Source organism: Aegilops tauschii, chromosome 7 (genome assembly GCF_002575655.3).
Source record: "Aegilops tauschii subsp. strangulata cultivar AL8/78 chromosome 7, Aet v6.0, whole genome shotgun sequence".
Classification (NCBI taxonomy): domain Eukaryota; kingdom Viridiplantae; phylum Streptophyta; class Magnoliopsida; order Poales; family Poaceae; genus Aegilops; species Aegilops tauschii.
Window position 1 is genome coordinate 115,268,308 of NC_053041.3, and position 21,073 is coordinate 115,289,380.

Below are 21,073 nucleotides of genomic sequence, written 5' to 3' on the forward strand. Positions count from 1 at the left end.
ACTAGCTAGCGTGTCTACTCCTCTCCATACGTATATAGTACGTAGCGTCGACCAAGCACGGAGATAAGAGATGACACTTCTCTCTATTAATTAGCTAGCTAACACAATATATGAAACACCTAAATTAACCCCCCAAAACCCCTAAACCACCCCCTTTCAAAAAAAACAAAAACCTCAGCTCCTGCCAGGTGCTGACGCATGGATGCCTATTGGTCCCGGTTGGTGGCACCAACCGGGACCAAAGGCCCACCTGCCTGGGCTCTCCGCACCGGCCACGTGGACGGCCTTTAGTCCCGGTTCGTGTAAAAACCGGGACTAAAGGTCTAGGGCATTAGTAACGACCCTTTAGTCCCGGTTCCAGAACCGGGACTAAAGGCCCTTATGAACCGGGGTAAAGGCCCCTTTTCCTACTAGTGGTGTATGAATGTTCACAAGAAAATTCCATTTTTGCACACTGTAAAAAATTGGTTTTTGAAAACGAGCTCCTGGAGCTCGGTCTCCAAAGGCCCGCACTCGTATCGAGCTAGACTTCCTGTAGATGAATCAAGCATGCACGTGATGGATTGATTCGCTGTCGTATAGCGGGTGGCTCTATTCCAAGAAAATGGATCGAGCAAAAACTAAATCGGGATCGCTACGCGCGTGGAAAAAGAAACTGAGATCGAAGGGCTTAGTATGCTTTCCAATCTCAACCGTTAATTGTGATGATTAACATAAAATTAAAGGATATAAATGAGTGATGGATGGAGAACCAAGAAAGGTTTATTCTTTTAATATTAGGTATAGATATAGAATGGAAGTACAATGGGTGTCGAGTAAAAGGCATCTCATCTTGTTGTGTCAAGTCGGTGTTGACAAATATCCTACCTATGACAATTGGCCTACACTGAATGCAATTGAGGCTCTTTTCATGAATTTTTCCTCTGACCAGGGGAGCAACTCCTTTTGTTGCTCAGTCTTCAGCTGGGAGAATGATATCAAGACCCCTGACATAACATATGTGCTTGCATCCATTCCCACCTCGACAGAGGTCAATGAATTTGCATTTCTCAAAAACAATGGCAGTAATTCAACGGTACCTCGTGTGATGGGTAATGCTAATGTTGACCTTGCTGACTTGGAACCATACATGAAGTTCCTGATGGACGATGATTCAGATGAGTCAATTGACAGGATTCTAAGCTGTGATGTACCCCAGGACGTGGTCGGCAACATGGACCTTTGGACCTTCGATGGCATGCCGTTGTCTGCTGGTTTCTACTAAGGGAATCGAGGTCCCTGGGTGCCAATATATATAGACAAAGGGTAGGCATATGCATTGTGGAAATAAACTCATTGTTATGCACCTCAATTTCCATTTCACTGATCATTATCTTTTATATTGTTTCAGGAATAAGTATTCTGGGATCAACAAGTGCTTCTGTCTGGTGCCTCTAGAATCGAGCAGTAGCGATGTCAGTCTATGGTTAATGGTCAGGACACTGAAGTCTATTGCAATAGACTATATATCTATCTATGAAACTAGTATGTGATGGGAACTCCTTATTTTGTATTCATGTTTCTACCTTATTGTAATTGCTACAAGAGGCTGTAAACCTTTAAACTCTGAAGCCAGTATTTGTTATGTTGTGGTTTTTTTTTTCTAATACGCTAGTTCATCATTTGCTGCAATACTTGAAGCCTGTTGGAGTACCTTTCCATGGTTATTAGGGTAGTTGACAAGGCATAAACATAAGGTATCATACTGCTGGTCCAGCATTCTCATTAAATTTTCCATGTATGGGCTTTACTTGTAACCGTGTTCTAGCACACAAGTTGCAGATACTGGCTTGGGAAAACAGCTTGTGGCTCAAGTGGTATTGGACTTGTATGCTCTTATATACAGAAACATCTTGTGTTTGAGTGGAAAGTAGAGAATAGCAACCGTTGGTCCTTCAGTTGCACCAAGCTCTAGAGGTACCAACCTTTCCATTGTCACACCTGCCTCAAATGTACATGGCTTGTCTGGCCACTCTCTATTACATAACAGAATTTTGTTGTTCGGTGAAATCTTGACTGTTCTTGCATGTTGAAGTAGTGAGTAGACCGTAGGGACTTCTGTAGAAAAGGGAGAATGGACGGTAGAGACTCTTGCTTGTTACAAATGGGAATTGCATGCTTGATATTGAGGTATCCAATTGGAATATTTTCTGTTTCCAATGGTCATTGCGCTCATGTTCTTGTTTTTGACCATGTTCAGTAGAATAACCCAATTAGAAATTTGTGTCAGAGTTTGACTAAAAGTCTAGAGTTGTAAAGCTCTTGCACGATGTTGACCCGGATGGTAATGTACTTAAAAATCATGTTATTGTTCAATTTTGTTTTCCTAAAGTTGCAAAAGATGGAAGGAACAGGCTCTGCTTTTGCGCTGCAGGATAGGAAATAGATGTACCGAGGCCGAAGACTAGGCGTGTGAATCAGATGACCCGACGTCTAATCTTTGTGAAACTAAGGAAAGTCTAGGATACGTGCTCGGCAGCGAATCAGTTCCTCTCCCAAAATCATACTAAGTGCTTTAGATGTCCAGACCATTGCTTCCAAGGGGTATCCAACACATTTGCCAAAATAGTCCCACGACCCAGAGATTTCACCAGAAACTTCAGGGTTTGCTACGGCAGTTCTCATCTCGGATTTGGTAAGATTAGTAAATAGAGCAGCATCCACTGCATTCTCCGATGCCTCCCTTGCCTAGTCCTGCTACGAGCATCGAAAGGTATAATATTGGCGAAATGAACCTCAAGCCAGCTAGCTTTTCAGAAATGTTAAGTCAAGCATCCCTACCCCCCTCTTTATAGGAAGTGTAACGGACCATTGGACAGTACCTGGTCTGTTCTGCTCTCACAATCGCACAGAGCTTGAACATAGGAAGACCACCTCTTGTTTGATTGTGACTTGCACTAAACTGTACAACCTGGACTTGCTTGGTCTAGGCATTTTTTGGTTGTTGGGAACAACTCCCCACATGGAATGGGTCAATCACTGTCCAGTCACTCATAAAACTTCTAAATAGCCTGTGTTAGGATGTTATGCTTAGTTTTCCTAACACTCTAGTTCATCATTTGTGGCAATGTTGGGGGTTTGTTGGAGTATCTTGTGATGGTTGTTAGGGTTAGTGACGTGGCATAAACATAGGGTATCATGTTGGGACCACATCCTCCTTCAAAATCTCTGAAAGTAAAGCTTTACTTGTAACAGTGTTCTAGCACAAGTTGCAGACAGTGGCTTAGGGGAACAGCTTGTGGCTCAAGTGGTATTGGCCTAGTTTGTTGTTTTATGCATATAAATCATGTGTTCATGTGGAAAGTGGAGACTGCCAATCTTTGGTCTTTCAGTTGCACCGAACTCTACTTCCCTTTTCCATTGTCACCTAACAAAATCCTGTTTTTGTTAACTGAAATCTTGGACACTCTTGGATTTTGAACTAGGGACTAGACCGTAGAGATTGTTGTAAGAAAAGGAGTGTACGAGTGTAGAAACTTTGTGTTGTATTAAAAGGAAATGAGAAATCTCATGATTTATATTGATATATATATGTTTTGAACTTTTCTATATCCATTGGTCATACTCTCAAGTTAATCTTTTGTTCCCTTTAAGTAGGACGACCCAATTGAAAATGTGTTTCATGGTTTGACAAATGTTTTTTTTTCGACAAAGGGTGTTTTTATTGAGTCAAAATATAGAGCATCGAGGGTTACAATTATAGGAGTACACACTCGGCATATGCATAATTAGGACGCACATAGCCAACACTAACACACACACATAAAATCAAGTTGGCAAATAGCCAAGTCATCAAGACTCAAGCTATGCTTAGGCAAGAAAGAAAAAAACCCGAAAGCGATAAAGACAATGATTGAAAACATACATCAGTGACCATCGACAACAAACCATCTCTTGACAACACAAGGACTATGAGGAAGGTTCTTCAAAACTGACGACTCTAGGAAGAGAATGATGTGCAAGCACCGCCACCACTGAAGGTTAGATCGTGGGTTTTCACCCTGAAGGTCAAATCCGAGCAAACTCCGAACAATGCCATCATCATGGTAACGACGTTGATAACGTCGCCATTGCTAGGTATAACCAAACGGCCAGACCTAGGGTTTTCACCCTGGAGCTCGGGACCAGGTACCCAAAAAGTACAACCTAATCAAAGTCATCATATGTTGTCTCCTCCACTTGCCTCGATCCCAGCAGCTGAATATACATACCGTCCTGACGGTAGGCTAATGAGCCAGGGCAAGGGCCATTCAGCACAACCCGGTGACGACTTTGTTGGGGAGGAAGGAGACCCGCAGCGCAGAAATCCAGAGTTCGGGACACTCCGGAGGCCCGCACCGTACTCGCGAGCGACAACTGATGGCTGATCTGCATCAGACGGTAGCACCACACATTGGCACTATTCCAGCGTCCACAACATAGACTGCGAACGATGTGATGTAGGAAATCGCCGTTCTTGCCGCATCGGAAGTTCAAAACTCCTCAGACGATGACATCTGTCCACACCCGCAACCAATAAGATCTGGGGCAGTGCTAGCTAGCATCATACTAGCCAGATCCATGGCGCCACCGGTCTTCCGCCGAAGCGGAGGACCACCATGGTTGCAAAGTTGTTGCAAGCTGCTGACAGGGTTGGTAATGTAGTGAAAAACTGCCATATTATTTTTCAACTATTTTTTCTCAGAGATGGACAAACATGAATGATACCACGTTTGTAGCAGAGTCATAGCCAGCCACAGTAGAGTTTCTGTGTTGTTGCACGCTTTTGACAGGGTCGGTAATGTAGTGAAAGAACTTCCATATTATTGTTCAATTTTGTTTTCTCAAAGATGGACAAACATGACTGATACCACGGTAGTAGCAGAGTGATAGCCAGCACAGTGTTTCTGTGTTGTTAGTAGATGGCTGCAACTTCGTTACCATGGCATGGCCTCGACATCAACTTTCATTTCCGGTCAGCTTTGTAGCCATCTTATCAATTAGATGCCTGAAATTTAACTCAGTTTAACTTTGATTCACTTAGGGAAGGCCCCGGACAAGTGCACGACAGCGAACCATTTCCTCTGCCTAGATCAGCCTAAATCCTTTGGGTGTTTAGATCATCGCTTCTAAGAGGTATCAAATCAATTTCCCAAAATTGGCTGGAAGCCCACATATTTCACCAGAAGCTGAACGAATACCTATAGCTGTTCTGATCTCATATTTGATAAGATTCGTAAATAAAACAACATCCACTGCATTCTCTGATGCCTCTCATGCCTAGTCCTGCCTAGTCCTGCTACAAGTCAGCCAGGTGCCAGCTTCTCACAATCTTTAAGTTGGGCATCCTTTGTCCCTCTTTATAGGAAGAGTGATGGACCACAATCTGGCGCCTCAACCACAGAAAGCTTGATCTTTTCTGTACTTGCCTTTATAAAGACCACATCTTGTGAATTGCACTGAACTATACAACCTGCATTGCTTCAGTCACACCTGCATGTACCCTCATGTATGCCCCCTCTCTCCCTGCTCAAAGTTATAAAACACTCCTAGCTTTGGCCTAAAATTTTCTGATGAAATTCAGGTCCAGAACATCTCTCCCAAGTGAACATTACAAAAAAACTAATAATCCCTGCCAGCACCATGTTCGGTGTAGCAAGCTAACCAATCCTTCTCAACACTCAGTTCAGTACATGGAACACTAGCAAAGAATAATAATATTAGCATACAACAGGAGAGGGCGGATACCAACAGATCACCACTTTCCCGCCAAAAAAATTACCAGATCAGCACCAACATGTTCCAGGATCGCATCGCACAGTTGTACACATGAAACTTGTCTTTAGTATGGCGTGATCCTTTTGGCAAAAATATTTCGGCAATTCCAAAAGTACATGGGAATTCAAATGTTTTTCAATATTTCGAAATATTTAATTAAATTTATGTGAATATTTAGACCTTTGTCCGAAATGCAAACCAAAATAAGTGAAATTCATTGAATTTCAGTGATTTGGTTGGTGTTGATTTTTTTTCTAAAACTGAAATTGAAAACCGCCTTGTTCATCATTTGCTGCAGTAATGACTAATGAGAGTCTATTGGGGTATATTGCCATGGTTGATAGGGTTAGTGCCAGGGAATTGTAACAGCCTGATTTTTGGCACTTTCATTTTCTTTAGATTTTTCGGAGGTTTTTGCCTGAGTTTTCTTTTTCCGTGGCTATGTGGTCTGGGAACTGAAGAAGATGACCTCTTCTTTAATTCCAGAGTGGCTTGTCAACCTCAAATCCTTCCCTAGACCTTTCCATTTCCACCTTGGACCAAATCCCAATATTTTTTTTCTTGGGAATATTCCTTTGCTATTAAAGGAATAACTCAATTTGCCCTAGGTTGTGAGGCAACCTATATTTCTATCACTTCAAAAATTCCCAAATTATTCTCATAAATTGTTTGGGTCATATCTTCCTCAAATATGGCAAAACTATTCATTTCCATGGTCAAAGATAATCCTCAAATAATTCATTTCCTATTCTGCCCTAAATGGCACATTGTGAAGCAAGTGCTATTTTTCTTTGCCCAATTGACCTCAAACTCCTTGGACATCTTTTCCTGTCCATATCATTGGCACATGGTAAAATGCAACCTCATTTGCCTAGTAGTTATTTAATTATGATTTTCCAAAGTTTCTGTCCAGAAAGAAACTTTGTGAAGGAGGTACAAGCTAGGCATATCCAAATGAGTTGCAATATTGCATGGTCCTCAATATCATCATATCATAGCCGTCCACCAAAGTAGAGCTCATATCATGCCTCCATGTGAGCTCATCTTCAATTCTTTGATTCTGTCCAAATTTTCAGTTTGTGAAGCAAGTATATTTTATCTTGCTCCATTAAGGCAGAGACTTTTTCTAGGCCTTCTATTATCCATATAACCAACGTCCACCCATTTTGGGAATATTTCATCAAGCCATTATTCCTCTAGAATTTTTGCAAGTTTCAGTCCGAAGGGGATGTTTGTGAAGCAAGTACCATTTTGGCTTGACCAATTGGTATGACACTTTTTGAGCATCTTCATAGGACCAAATGACTCTTCCTTGCCCAATTTGAGCTCAAGTCGATACTCCATGTGAGTGCATCATCATGCTCAAGTTTCTGGACTATTTTGGTCAGTTGCAAAGCAAGTGCACTAAACCTTGATCCATTTCTCTTCAAATTCCCAGGAACATAGTCCTTCCTACCCTAAACCTCCAAGACATCACATTTGGTCCCTAGCTCTTCTCAGCTGATCACACTAACTTGATCAAGTATGCAACAACAATCTTCAGAGGTTAATTACCGCTTAACCACAGCCCCTTTTTCCAAGCTACCAGCTCAGTTTCAACCTCCCCTGGATGGACTCCCCACTAGTCAACATTTTCCAACCCTTGGCATCTTCTCCTCGCCAGCTCACGCGGTGAGCATGGCTCTGGCGTGCATTAAACGCGCTATGGCGCGACGTCGTCGCTGTGCTCGTCCGTGCTCTCCTCATCTCGACCCACAACCTTGTCCACTGGCCTCCCCGTGATCGAGCGTGTCACCCTGACCTCACTCCCCCTCCGTCTGTTTCCTCACCGACGCTCACCGCCGAACGCCCATGGGAGCACAGTGCTCCGTTTGGCTCCAAGCTCGCCTCGGCCTCTTCCTCTGCTCCCCTCGACTCCGTGACCTCTGTGGCTCGTCCGCTCTCTCGCTCGTTGCCTTCCCCGTGCCTCCCCGTGACTGCTACAGCCGGCAGCGCCTCGGCCGGACGTGCCCGGCGGTACCCGAGCCCGTGTCTCTTGCCCCGGCTATATATAGCCCTCCCCGAGCCCGTTCTACCTGACCACCAGCATCGCCTCACTCCTAGTAACGCCCCTAGCCTCTCGTTTGAGCTCGAGCTGCTCCTCTGCTCTTCCATTGCCACCATGGCCGCTACCGGCAACTGCTCAAATTCGAGCAAGCCGCGCGTTTCCCCCTCGCCTAACCACCACCAGAAGACCACACCACCACCGGAGAACCTCCCCAACCCTTCGCCTCATCGCCGGAGCGCCGTATCCCCGAGTTCCACCTCTGCCCGAGGCTGCCGTCCACCCTGGCTGGCGTCCCGCTCCGCCGAGCTCTCCCCCGCGGCTGCATCATAGCTTGATCTCGTCGGCCCCCTGAGTCCAAAGGTGGGTCGGGCACAGCCTATGGTGGCCGGAGTCACCGGCAAACCTCGCCGGCGCCGAGCCCAGTCCTCTACTCCGTGGGAGGGCGCGGGGAGAAGACGAAGGCGACGACCCCTCCCCGCCAGCTGGCCTTGGACCCCGCGGGCCCCGCGTGTCGGCGAGACTAGGCCTGTCCCCGGCTCTGATAACGTGGATAAATGGAAGCGTGAACCGACGAAGTACGTGTTCGCTTTCCGAAAGCATATTCTATTTTCACTTCGGCAAGTAATGTGCTTTCTCCGTTCTGTAGACGTGTTTTCTGAGAATGCATTTTCTGTTTTCAGCTCAGGGGCCTGTTTGTAGAGTTATTTTTACAGATTGGTCCCTGGACTTCGTCAGGGTATATCTTTTTGCTCACGACTCGAAATGAGGTGATTCCAAAGCCCAGATCTTCGTCTCGTCAAGCCCGTTATATTTACTTCATTTTCACTGTGGTTTGACATATTGAAAATGACCATTTTGCCCTTGCACGTAAACAGCCCCCTCCGGGAGAGGACTGTTTCCGGAAGTCTTTCCGCGATCCTTATGCACTTCTCCCCCGTGCTTTCTTCATCTCCAGGCAAGTCACAATACCCACTTGCATGATAGTCATGCAGTAGCCATGGTTTTCAACTTGAATACTTAATAAATGTTTGCTTGTTTAAAATATGGTTACCGTTGTTCCGATGATGCTTAGAGTTTCATGTTCACTCTCCTGCTATGTTGTCTTACACTTGGTTATCATGTATTCCTGCTAGTATTCCTTTCATATGCTTATCCTTGCTAGTAGTACATGTTGATGTTGGTGATGGTCTTCGGTGCATGACTATCATCTGTTCAGAGTGTCTTCGTTATGCATGTTCAATTGCATCCAGTTGGTTAAATGCTTGCATTGTAGCATTGTTGATATGTTCTTGCATGATATTTATTGTTGATGCTAGTGGTCATGCTATGTTTCTGAGAAGTGTATACTTGTGATGTTCATGCTAGTCAATATGCCATGCTCAGTGAGATATATGATTTGTTGTTGTATTTTTAAGAAGTAATGATGCACAACCATGCTTATGTTGATGTCATGCTCATGTATTATAGTTGCATCATGTTATTTTCATATGACTCAGCTTATTGCCTTCAAGTTTAACCCGACTTAATTGAACTTGAAAAACTGTTGGCTGAGTCATGATGCCACCATATCGAGTTGACAAGTGCAACCACATTTGCCGGTATGGGACGGTCCTAACTCGGTCTATTGTCATGCCTCTCGTCAGTGGCTCCAACGAGGGAAGGTTATGCTCGGGCGCTACACTACTAGGGAAAACCCTAGTAGTAGCGCGGGTTTAATGCCCGCTAGTAGCGCAGGACAACGCGCTACTAATAAGGCGCTACAGCTATTACACGCGCTACTGCTAAGACACATAGCCGCAGCGTTTGTTCTCTCACGCGCTGCTGCTAATCTAGCTAGTAGCAGCGTGTTTACTATCCATCGCTACTAGTATTTTTTTTCATTTTTTTATTTTGAGTGTATTTATACGCCGTTATACAAATTTTGGTACAATGCCAATTATGAGGTTTATATCATTATGTCCATAACAGTGTGTGAAATGAAGGTGGATTAGGTTCAAGTGGAGGCAATATGTGGTGCATGTCAAAAGTATACTACTAATCCAAACTTGATCTAGTTTGAACTAGTAGTACTTTCGATGTGCATCACATGTTGCCTCCACTTGAATCTAATCCGCCAGCACAAGCTATTTAATCATCATCATAGTCATTACCACCAACATTAGTTATTTAATCATCATAGTCATAGTGTAGCACATCATCATCTTCAAACTCATTCTAGCTAGCTAATCACCACCAACACTAGCTGCGGTAGCTATCTAATCACCACCAGCACTAGCTAATAATAGTCATCATAGTCATTACCACCAACACTAACTATTTAATAATCATAGTCAGAGTGTAGCACATCATCATCTTCAAACTCATTTCTAGCTAGCTAATCACTCCTGCTGCTCTCTCTCAGGCAAGATAACATAAAACATGTGTAGCACTCCTGCTTCATCAAGTTGGAGCATGCAGATGAACCTGTCTCCTAATCGTGGGTTGCGTTTCTGATTGCTGCCCCTAGTACTTCTCTGCGATCGTTCACAATTTTGCTCCAGTCTTTCACTATTAAGCATTCCTCGCTATTAGAAATCCTGAATGCACTAAAGTGCATTGTAGTATATCTTGGCCGTAAGCTAACAATTCTCATGCGACCTTTAGTCTCGATCCAATGAGGCACAACATTCATCGGGAGTCCCTGTTGAAGAACATCGTATAGCAACATACTTAGCAATGAAGTTTAGCTTAAAAAATAATGTATGCAAAAGATGCACTGAAGACAAATAGTAAAAATCTTTCCATCTTTCCTAAATAGATGTGACCGTAGTTCAGTACGAACACTATTGGTCGCACGTTTTGAGTACTAAGATTTTTAAGTCCAGAAAAATAATTTGTCTTGATAGTATGAATATACTCAAGCGATGAAACATAATGACTTATCTCCTCGCAGTTTAGTTCAGCCCCGGGACAGTAGTAGGTCCTGTCTACCAAGCGCTGGACATGTTTGCTTGAACGGAAACAAGCTATCAATAGAAATTTGTTGTCAACTATTTTTCAATAAACAATATCGAAGACATAAATATGGTTGAGAAACTCACATAATGGTATAACTGGAGGCATCTGCACATCGAGCCAGATGTCGATATTACCTTCAATATCATCTTCCAGACGAATATCAAATGTGATAACCATATCAGGCTCAAATGCATAAGTCTTGCATAGTGCTTGCCATGTTTTGCATCCAAAATAGGGGTAGTTGTCTGCGTTGTATAATTTTGCATGGAAAATACAACCATGCTCGGTCTTCAAGTAAACTCTCTTTACCTCCATAGTAGTTTTCATACGACTGAAACCTATCTTATCAAAGACAAAAACTCTTGCATGGCAGGGGATACGCTAGTAGAATAGTAAAAAAATAAATTATAAGTTGAAGCAAATGAAGCAGATGTCATGCTTAATTACGAAAAAGACTTGTCATTGTGACTTACTGTATCCACTTCGAAGTTCTTGTCCAGCTTGATGCTGAAGCGCCTATCATCATCTAGGAAGATTCTATCGCACAGGCCGCGCTCGTCTTCGCAGTATTTGCAAATACCAAAATCCTTTTCGTCGTCAGACATTTCCTATGTTCATTGTTGAAACATTAATTGAAAATCGATCCAAGACAACTACCAGGATACTCAACACACAAATCCGGGGCACTCGATATTTCCTACATATTCTGGCACAAGTCATGCCAAAATTGACGGAAAAATCCGGCATGACCTTTGCTAAAATAGGACATATCGAGCGCCTGAAATTTGCCGGAACGGAAATGAATCAGCACTCCGGCAAAACATAGGCCTCTCGGAGGTGTAACCTGCAAACATGACCGGCCACTTGGTCAAGCACATATCCTATTTGAGCAACACAAGATATACATTTCAGAATATCTTATAGGACTCATATTGACATGAGCATTCAATAAGCAAAACAAAATCGTCAAATAAATAAGTATTCAAATTAGCATGCATTCAATAAGCAAATGTAAATCATCTCTTGCGTCCGTACATCGTCGAATATTATCGCTAATACATCCCGAATAGTATCATACATATAACATCACTAATACAACTAAAACCCTAGCGAACGACGGGTATCAGCGCGGGCGGTGGACACCCAAAGAAAAGGAACCATCACAGGATCATAGCTCCACTAAGATCCCTGGAGAACCTGCCAGGTATTGGAGAACATGTGCTCCAGCGCAACCAAGTAGCGACGGACGTGCACGTCCTCCTCGCTGACACGGTGACATACCACCTCCGCGGGGTCCTCAAGCCTCTCGACCATCACTGGCCCACGCGACCGCCACCAAAGAAGGTTCGGGTCAACGACGGGCTGACTCCTCACCAAGCTGCGCCCCCCGGTAGGTAGCGCCTCCCAGTACCAGCCCGGCGGAGCCCAGTCCCGGACGTGGCCCATCTGTCAAGCGGGCGTCCTCCACCGAGTCGACGACGAGGATGCAGGATAGGCATCGTCGATGTCGATGCGGGAAAAATTGCTTTAACTAAAAAAATAACAACAAATGTGACATGTTCTATTAATTCAACTAGTTCTTACTAAAAAAACTTACTACAAATAAAAATAAACTAGTACCTAAGTAGTACCTTGTTCTTACTAACTAATTAGTACCTAGGAACTACTGCCCTAATTACCATCTAATTTGATGAACCTAGGGTGGAAAGTGGTAGCGGATATTCCAATTATCCAACTAAAAAGTGAGATAAGTGGTCAAATTTTACTCGTTTTATTATGCATTACAATAGTGTTTATTCATCATCTAAGAAAACATCCGAGCCGCATCCGTATCCGATAGCATCCGCATCCGATTCGTTTCCACCCATAGTTGAACCCTAACTAATTTGATGCAACTAAAATTTGAAGAACCCTAGGCAGAGGTAGGGGAGGGTGAGCAGCAGACGTACTCACCTCGGGTGCCTGCGGCGAGGGAGGGGCAGGCGGCGTCGAGGTCGGGGTCGGGGCTCGGTCGCGGCGGAGGGCGGCGTCGAGGTCGGAGTCGGGGGCGGCGTCGAGGTCGGGGTCGGGGGCGGCGTCGAATCCGGGGTCGGGGCCGGCGTCGAGAGTGTGCGGAGAGCGACGGGAGAGCACGCGGCGGCCGACGGGCGACGGCAGCGGCGACGGCAGCGGCGACACCAGAGGAGTTGGATTTGGGGGAAGTGGCCGTGGGGATGAACGAACCGCGCGGTTAAGTCAGAAGTAGCAGTAGCGCGTTCCAGGAAGTGCGCTACTGCTAAGCTAGCTACAGCACATTCCTCGATACACGCTACTGCTATTCCTTTCTCTTTTTTCCCCTTTTTCATTTATTTTTCTTTACATTTTATTTTTTTCCTTTCACCTTTTTCTATTTCTTTCATTTTCATTTATTTTTCTATTTGCTTTCCATTTAATTTTATTTCCTTTAGCAGTAGCGCCTTTCAGCGTGAACGCGCTGCTACAAAGCAAGTAGCGGTAGCGCGGTTCGACGTAGATCGCTACTACTATGTGTAGCCTATCGGCTAAGCCGTGGGAATTTTAGTAGTAGCGCTTTTGTCTTCAGGCGCGCTACTGCTACAACTGTATCTGTAGCGCCGTTTACATCAGCGCGCTACTGCTACTTAGCACCAGCGTGCTTTTTTAACACGCGCTACTGCTAAATTGCTGTGTATAAGGTTTTCCCTAGTAGTGCTATCCTGATCAGGTAGGACGGCATAAGGCTTGTGAATCTGTTGTTGTTATGGTACCGTGTCCCCGTTTGGGACTGTTTATTTGCCACGACGGTGGTAGTTTTGCCTTTGGTAGGCTGGGTCGCCCAGGACTAAGCCCAATGGGGAGTTGGTCGGAGTGGCCGGGAAAGTGTCATGGCAGTAGATCGGTTTGGTCGGAACGCCGTTGGTCCACCCGAATGGGAATGCGAGGCCATGGGTTCTGTTGCCGCTACCTCTGCAGAGAGTGTGTGTGTGTTAAATCTATCAATGGCCGCGCCCGCGGATAAGGGCCCAGTTCGTGTCGGTCACACTATGGGTCAACAGTAATAATAATAACTTGATTAATAACAACCCTGGTTCGATGATGAGAAAGAGATTTTTTGTGATCGTGAGATGATCACCGTGGTATCGAGGATACCGAGTTGATGGATATTTGGTTGTGATCGTGAGATGATCACCGTGGTACCGAGAAAACCGAGTTGTTGGATATTCGTGATGTTGTGCGAGAATCGTGGGTAAAAATCAAGCTCCTTGTGGTCATGTAATGATCACTACGGTATTGTTTATACCAAGCTTGATTTGATCCTGAGATGATTGTGTGATGTCCGAGGCAGGTAAGTGATGCATGTGATGGTTACGAGGTAACCCCGAGCAGAGTAAGTTGGTGCATGATAGTATCATCATGTTGCATGCTAGTAGTGTCAGATTCCCTCGGTGGGACCGAAACATTACGAAAAGGAAACAGAGATTTTTCATTGCAATCTTGGTGGGACCTATCGCTCATCTCGGTTTGACCGAAACGTTACGAAGGGAAACAGAGAGTTGGCAACCCCATCTCGGTGAGACCGAGATCCCTATCGGTGAGACCGAATTGATTAGGGTTTCTGGCAATGGCTATGTCAACTGAACTCGGTGGCTCCGGATGTGAAACTTCGGTGGGGCTGAGTTGGACTTTTTTGGTTTAGGACATATGTGGATATGAGAAAGTAGTGGAGGGTTTTGGAGCATATCACTAAGCATTTTGAGCAAGAATCTCATTAAGCAACACCTCATCCCTTCTTAATAGTATTGGCTTTTCCTATAGACTCAATGTGATCTTGGATCACTAAAATAGAAAATGTAGAGTCTTGTGCTTTGAGCTTGAGCCAATCTTTTGTCCTTAGCATTTTGAAGGGTCCACTTTCTAATCCATGCCATGACAAACATTGAGCTTTCCTGAATTATTTATCTTGGAATAGCATTAGCTCAATGAGCTATATTATGTTGTTAGAAATTACCAAAACCACCCAGGGATAGTTGCACTTTCAGGGGCCAGTCTACGGGCACGGGGGTGGGAGCCGGCCATCTAATGCTGCCCGCATACATTTCAACAACTTTTCGAACTAACTGGACGAAAATCAGGCAAACAAGGCGGATTTCATATAAATCAAACGAAGTTCATTTAAACTAGGATAATTTTTACATAAAACCGGGTGATATTTCGTGTGGTGAACCAAAAACCTTAAAACAAAAACCCTAAACTACTCTATAGTTGAAGATGACCTCATAGGCCATGCCGAGCAAATCGACGGCTCCTCCTCCGTCATCGTCGCCCGATTTGGCGTTGGAGTCGTCGTCGGGCTTCGGAAGGTGGCGGCGTCGCGGTAGGGCTTCCCGGCAGTCGCGTGACATTTGTGGATGATCCTCTCCGCTTATTCCTCCACCATGTGCAGTGCGGCCACGGCTACCGACGACGTGTGTGTGTGTGTGTGGGGGGGGGGGGGCAGCGGCCGGCCTTGGAGGAGGCGGTGGCCATCTAGTAGAGAGACCACTCCTCGCCGTACTTGGCCATCTCCCTGCCAAATCTTCTCTCATGCGTGTTGGCGGACAATCTTCGTTTATGCTCCGTTTTGCATCATCGATGCTTACAGTCTAATTCCTCGCTAATTTTTTCAAAGGAAGTGGAAGAACTATTGATGTTTTTTTGGACAAGTGAATGCCTAATTATATGCGTTAAAGATCAATAGTCGAATCTTTATCTCACCGCTTCATTCAGATGGATTGAAGGCAACTGCTATTGGTGATGATGATTGTGCCTCAGGGTCTGCTAAAAGGAAGAGAAAGAACTAGTTCAGGGGGATCCGCCGCCGCCCTTACGGTAAATGGGCTGCTGAAATAAGAGACCCTCGCAAGGGTGTACGTGTCTGGCTTGGCACTTACAACTCCGCCGAGGAAGCTGCAAGAGCCTATGATGTTGAAGCCCACAGAATTCGTGGCAAGAAGGCAAAGGTCAATTTCCCAGAAGAAGCTCCTATGGCTCCTCAGCAACGCTGCGCTACCTCTGCGAAGGTGCCCGAGTTCAACACCGAACAGAAGCCGGTACTCAACACCATGGGCAACGCAGATGTGTATTCCTGCCCTGCTATTGACTACACCTTAAATCAGCAATTTGTGTAGCCTCAGAACATGTCGTTTGTGCCTACAGTGAATGCAGTTGAGGCCCCTTTCATGAATTTTTCCTCTGACCAGGGGAGCAACTCCTTTAGTTGCTCAGACTTCAGCTGGAAGAATGATATCAAGACCCCTGGCATAACATCTGTGCTTGCATCCATTCCCACCTCAACAGAGGTCAATGAATCTACATTTCTCCAGAACAATGGCATTAATTCAACAGTACCTCCTGTGATGGGTGATGCTAATGTTGATCTTGCCGACTTGGAGCCATACATGAAGTTCCTGATGGACGATGGTTCAGAACAGTCAATTGACAGCATTCTAAGCTGTGATGTACCCCAGGACGTGGTCGGCAACATGGACCTTTGGTCCTTCGATGACATGCCCTTGTCTGCTGGTTTTTACTGAGGGAATTGAGGTCGCTGGGTGCCTGTATATATAGACAAAGGGTAGGCATATGCGATGCTGGAAATGAACTCATCTTTTATCTTGTTGAAGGAATAAGTATTCTGGACATCAGCAAGTGCTTGTGTCTGGTGCCTGTAGAATCGAACAGTGGTGATGTCAGTCTATGGTTATGTCTAGCTTAAATGGTCAGGAGACTGAAGTCTTATGCAATATACTTCTGTCCGGTACCCCTATACTATATATCTATCTATGAGACTAGTATGTTTTTTTAGAAAAGGAGGATGTACCCCCGGCCTCTGCATCTGGACGATGCATGCAGCCATATTATTAATTATTCACAAAGACCATACAAGATGATACATCAATAAGCCAGAAGCCACCATCTTGGCAGCGCTGTTGCTACTCCTATCCCCTTGATGAAGGCGTGCCGAATGTCCGGGCCTAATACCAAACAGACATCGCACCAAAGCCTAACATCTAAAGTTGGGTGTCCCATCCAAGCCACTACCTGGATTGAGTCCCACACCGGTCTCGCATACTCCCAGTGAGCACCGCACGCTGCAAGGGTCGTCACCTCACTAGTAGAAAAAGGGTCAAATGTGAAGCACATTAGCGCCGGTTTGATTTTGAGCCGGCACTAATGTGTCCATTAGTGCCGGTTCCAACGGCTAGGCGGGCGGAGATCATTAGTACCGGTTCGTGAGCAACCTTTAGTACCGGTTCGTGTCACGAACCGGTACTAATGTGGATGCGTCAGGCTGTGGTCAGTCTGGGGCCCCACGGGCACCTTTAGTACCGGTTCGTGCCATGAACCGGTACTATAGTTTCTTAGTAAGCTGTTTTTTAGTCCCACCTCGCGAAAAGAGAGGCCCTAGGAGCGGTTTATAAGCCCTGAGTGCAGAGACGATGAAGGAGAGGCGCAATGCTCATCTGCACGTTGCTTAGCTTTAAGTCTTGAGGAATAGTGTAGACTGCACGAAGCTATGTGCAGTGCAGTTTGCACTATTCCGAAAGGCTTGAAGCTAATTAACGAGCATTGTGCCTTTTTTAATCTTTAATAACTTATTACAACTCCGGACTTCTTATGTTACGGCAAAAACTGGACGCACTTCGTGTACAAACTGGACAATCTCTTTCGAAGTATCAGGGTTTCTGACGAGAACTCATCTGTTACATGGGCACTTCATTTTTTTAAACTTATTACAACTCTAGACTTTTTTTCCTTCCGTACACACCATTCAAAGCGACGTCATCAATTTTCGAAACTTTCTGACATCATTTGCTATTTTTTAGTCATTTACCGATTTGTTTAGACAGCTAAATGACCGTGAAATTGAGAATCACTACAAAATGAACTCTGAAAATGTCGAAACTTGGCATGGTATCATCATTTCACCCACACAGTATGTCCAAAAGAGTAGAGAGGATTACGGCAAAAACTGGACGCACTTCGTGTACAAACTGGACAATCTCTTTCGGAGTATCAGGGTTTCGGACGAGAACTCATCTGTTGCACCGGCACTTCATTTTTTAAACTTATTACAACTCTAGACTTTTTTGCATTCCGTACGCACCATTCAAAGCGACGTCATCAATTTTCAACACTTTCTGACATCATTTGCTATTTTTCAGTCATTTACCGATTTGTTTAGAGAGCTAAATGACCGTGAAATTGAAAATCACTACAAATGAACTCTGAAAATGTCGAAACTTGGCATGGTATCATCATTTCACCCAAATAGTATGTCCAAAAGAGTAGAGATGGTTACGGCAAAAACTGGACGCACTTCGTGTACAAACTGGACAATCTCTTTCGGAGTATCAGGGTTTCGGACGAGAACTCATCTGTTACACTGGCACTTCATTTTTTTAAACTTATTACAACTCTAGAATTTTTTGCGTTTCGTACGCACCATTCAAAGCGACGTCATCAATTTTTAACACTTTCTGACATCATTTGCTATTTTTCAGTCATTTACCGATTTGTTTAGAGAGCTAAATGACCGTGAAATTGAAAATCACTACAAAATGAACTCTGAAAATGTCAAAACTTGGCATGGTATCATCATTTCACCCACATAGAATGTGCAAAAGAGTAGAGAGGGTTACGGCAAAAACTGGACGCACTTCGTGTACAAACTGAACAATCTCTTTCGAAGTATCATGGTTTCTGACGAGAACTCATCTGTTACATGGGCACTTCATTTTTTAAACTTATTACAACTCCAGACTTTTTTTGCGTTCCGTACGCACCATTCAAAGCGACGTCATCAATTTTCAACACTTTCTGACATCATTTGCTATTTTTCAGTCATTTACCGATTTGTTTAGAGAGCTAAATGACTGTGAAATTGAAAATCACTACAAAATAAACTCTGAAAATGTCGAAACTTGGCATGGTATCATCATTTCACCCACATAGCATGTGCAAAAGAGTAGAGAGGGTTACGGCAAAAACTGGACGCACATCGTGTACAAACTGGACAATCTCTTTCGAAGTATCAGGGTTTCTGACGAGAACTCATCTGTTACATGGGCACTTCATTTTTTAAACTTATTACAACTCCAGACTTTTTTGCGTTCCGTACACACCATTCAAATCGACGTCATCCATTTTCAAAATTTCTGACATCATTTGCTATTTTTCAGTCATTTACGGATTTGTTTAGAGAGCTAAATGACCGTGAAATTGAAAATCACTACAAAATGAACTCTGAAAATATCGAAACTTGGCATGGTATCATCATTTCACCCACATAGCATGTGCAAAAGAGTAGAGAGGGTTACGGTAAAAACTGGACGCACTTCATGTACAAACTGAACAATCTCTTTCGAAGTATCAGGGTTTCGGACGAGAACTCATCTGTTACATGGGCACTTCATTTTTTAAACTTATTACAACTCCAGACTTTTTTTGCGTTCCGTACGCACCATTCGAAGCGACGTCATCAATTTTCACCACTTTCTGACATCATTTGCTATTTTTCAGTCATTTACCGATTTGTTTAGAGAGCTAAATGACTGTTAAATTGAAAATCACTACAAAATGAACTCTGAAAATGTCGAAACTTGACATGGTATCATCATTTCACCCACATAGCATGTGCAAAAGAGTAGAGAGGGTTACGGCAAAAACTGGACGCACATTGTGTACAAACTGGACAATCTCTTTCGAAGTATCAGGGTTTCTGACGAGAACTCATCTGTTACATGGGCACTTCATTTTTTAAACTTATTACAACTCCAGACTTTTTTGTGTTTCGTACCCACCATTCAAATCGACGTCATCCATTTTCAAAAATTTCTGACATCATTTGCTATTTTTTAGTCATTTACCGATTTCTTTAGAGAGCTAAATGACCGTGAAATTGAAAATCACTACAACTGAATTCTGAAAATGTCGAAACTTGGCATGGTATCATCATTTCACCCACATGGTATGTCCAAAAGAGTAGAGAGGCTTACGGCAAAAACTGGACGCACTTCGTGTAGAAACTGGACAATCTCTTTCGGAGTATCAGGGTTTCGGACAAGAACTCATCTGTTACACTGGCACTTCATTTTTTTTAACTTACTACAACTCTAGACTTTTTTCCGTTCCGTACGCACCATTCAAAGCGACGTCATCAATTTTTAACACTTTCTGACATCATTTGCTATTTTTCAGTTATTTACCGATTTGTTTAGAGAGCTAAATGACCGTGAAATTGAAAATCACTACAAAATGAACTCTGAAAATGTCGAAACTTGGCATGGCATCATCATTTCACCCACACAGTATGTCCAAAAGAGTAGAGAGGATTACGGCAAAAACTGGACGCATTTCGTGTACAAACTGGACAATCTCTTTCGGAGTATCAGGGTTTCGGACGAGAACTCATCTGTTACACTGGCACTTCATTTTTTTAAACTTATTACAACTCTAGACATTTTTGCATTCCGAACGCACCATTCAAAGTGACGTCATCAATTTTCAACACTTTCTGACATCATTTGCTATTTTTCAGTCATTTACCGATTTGTTTAGAGAGCTAAATGACCGTGAAATTGAAAATCACTACAAAATGAACTCTGAAAATGTCAAAACTTGGCATGGTATCATCATTTCACCCACATAGAATGTGCAAAAGAGTAGAGAGGGTTACGGCAAAAACTGGACGCACTTCGTGTACAAACTGAACAATCTCTTTCGAAGTATCAGGGTTTCTGACGAGAACTCATCTGTTACATGGGCACTTCATTTTTTAAACTTATTACAACTCTAGACTTTTTTTGCGTTCCGTACGCACCATTCAAAGCGACGTCATCAATTTTCAACACTTTCTGACATCATTTGCTATTTTTCAGTCATTTACCGATTTGTTTAGAGAGCTAAATGACTGTGAAATTGAAAATCACTACAAAATAAACTCTGAAAATGTCGAAACTTGGCATGGTATCATCATTTCACCCACATAGCATGTGCAAAAGAGTAGAGAGGGTTACGGCAAAAACTGGACGCACATCGTGTACAAACTGGACAATCTCTTTCGAAGTATCAGGGTTTCTGACGAGAACTCATCTGTTACATGGGCACTTCATTTTTTAAACTTATTACAACTCCAGACTTTTTTGCGTTCCGTACACACCATTCAAATCGACGTCATCCATTTTCAAAATTTCT

At 43.8% G+C, this 21,073-nt stretch overlaps 1 pseudogene; it reads left to right on the forward strand.

Annotated features, from left to right (window-relative positions):
* The first annotated feature begins 1,087 nt into the window (after positions 1 to 1,087).
* Positions 1,088 to 16,470, forward strand: LOC109762961 (ethylene-responsive transcription factor 1-like; annotated as a pseudogene).
* Positions 16,471 to 21,073: the final 4,603 nt, after the last annotated feature.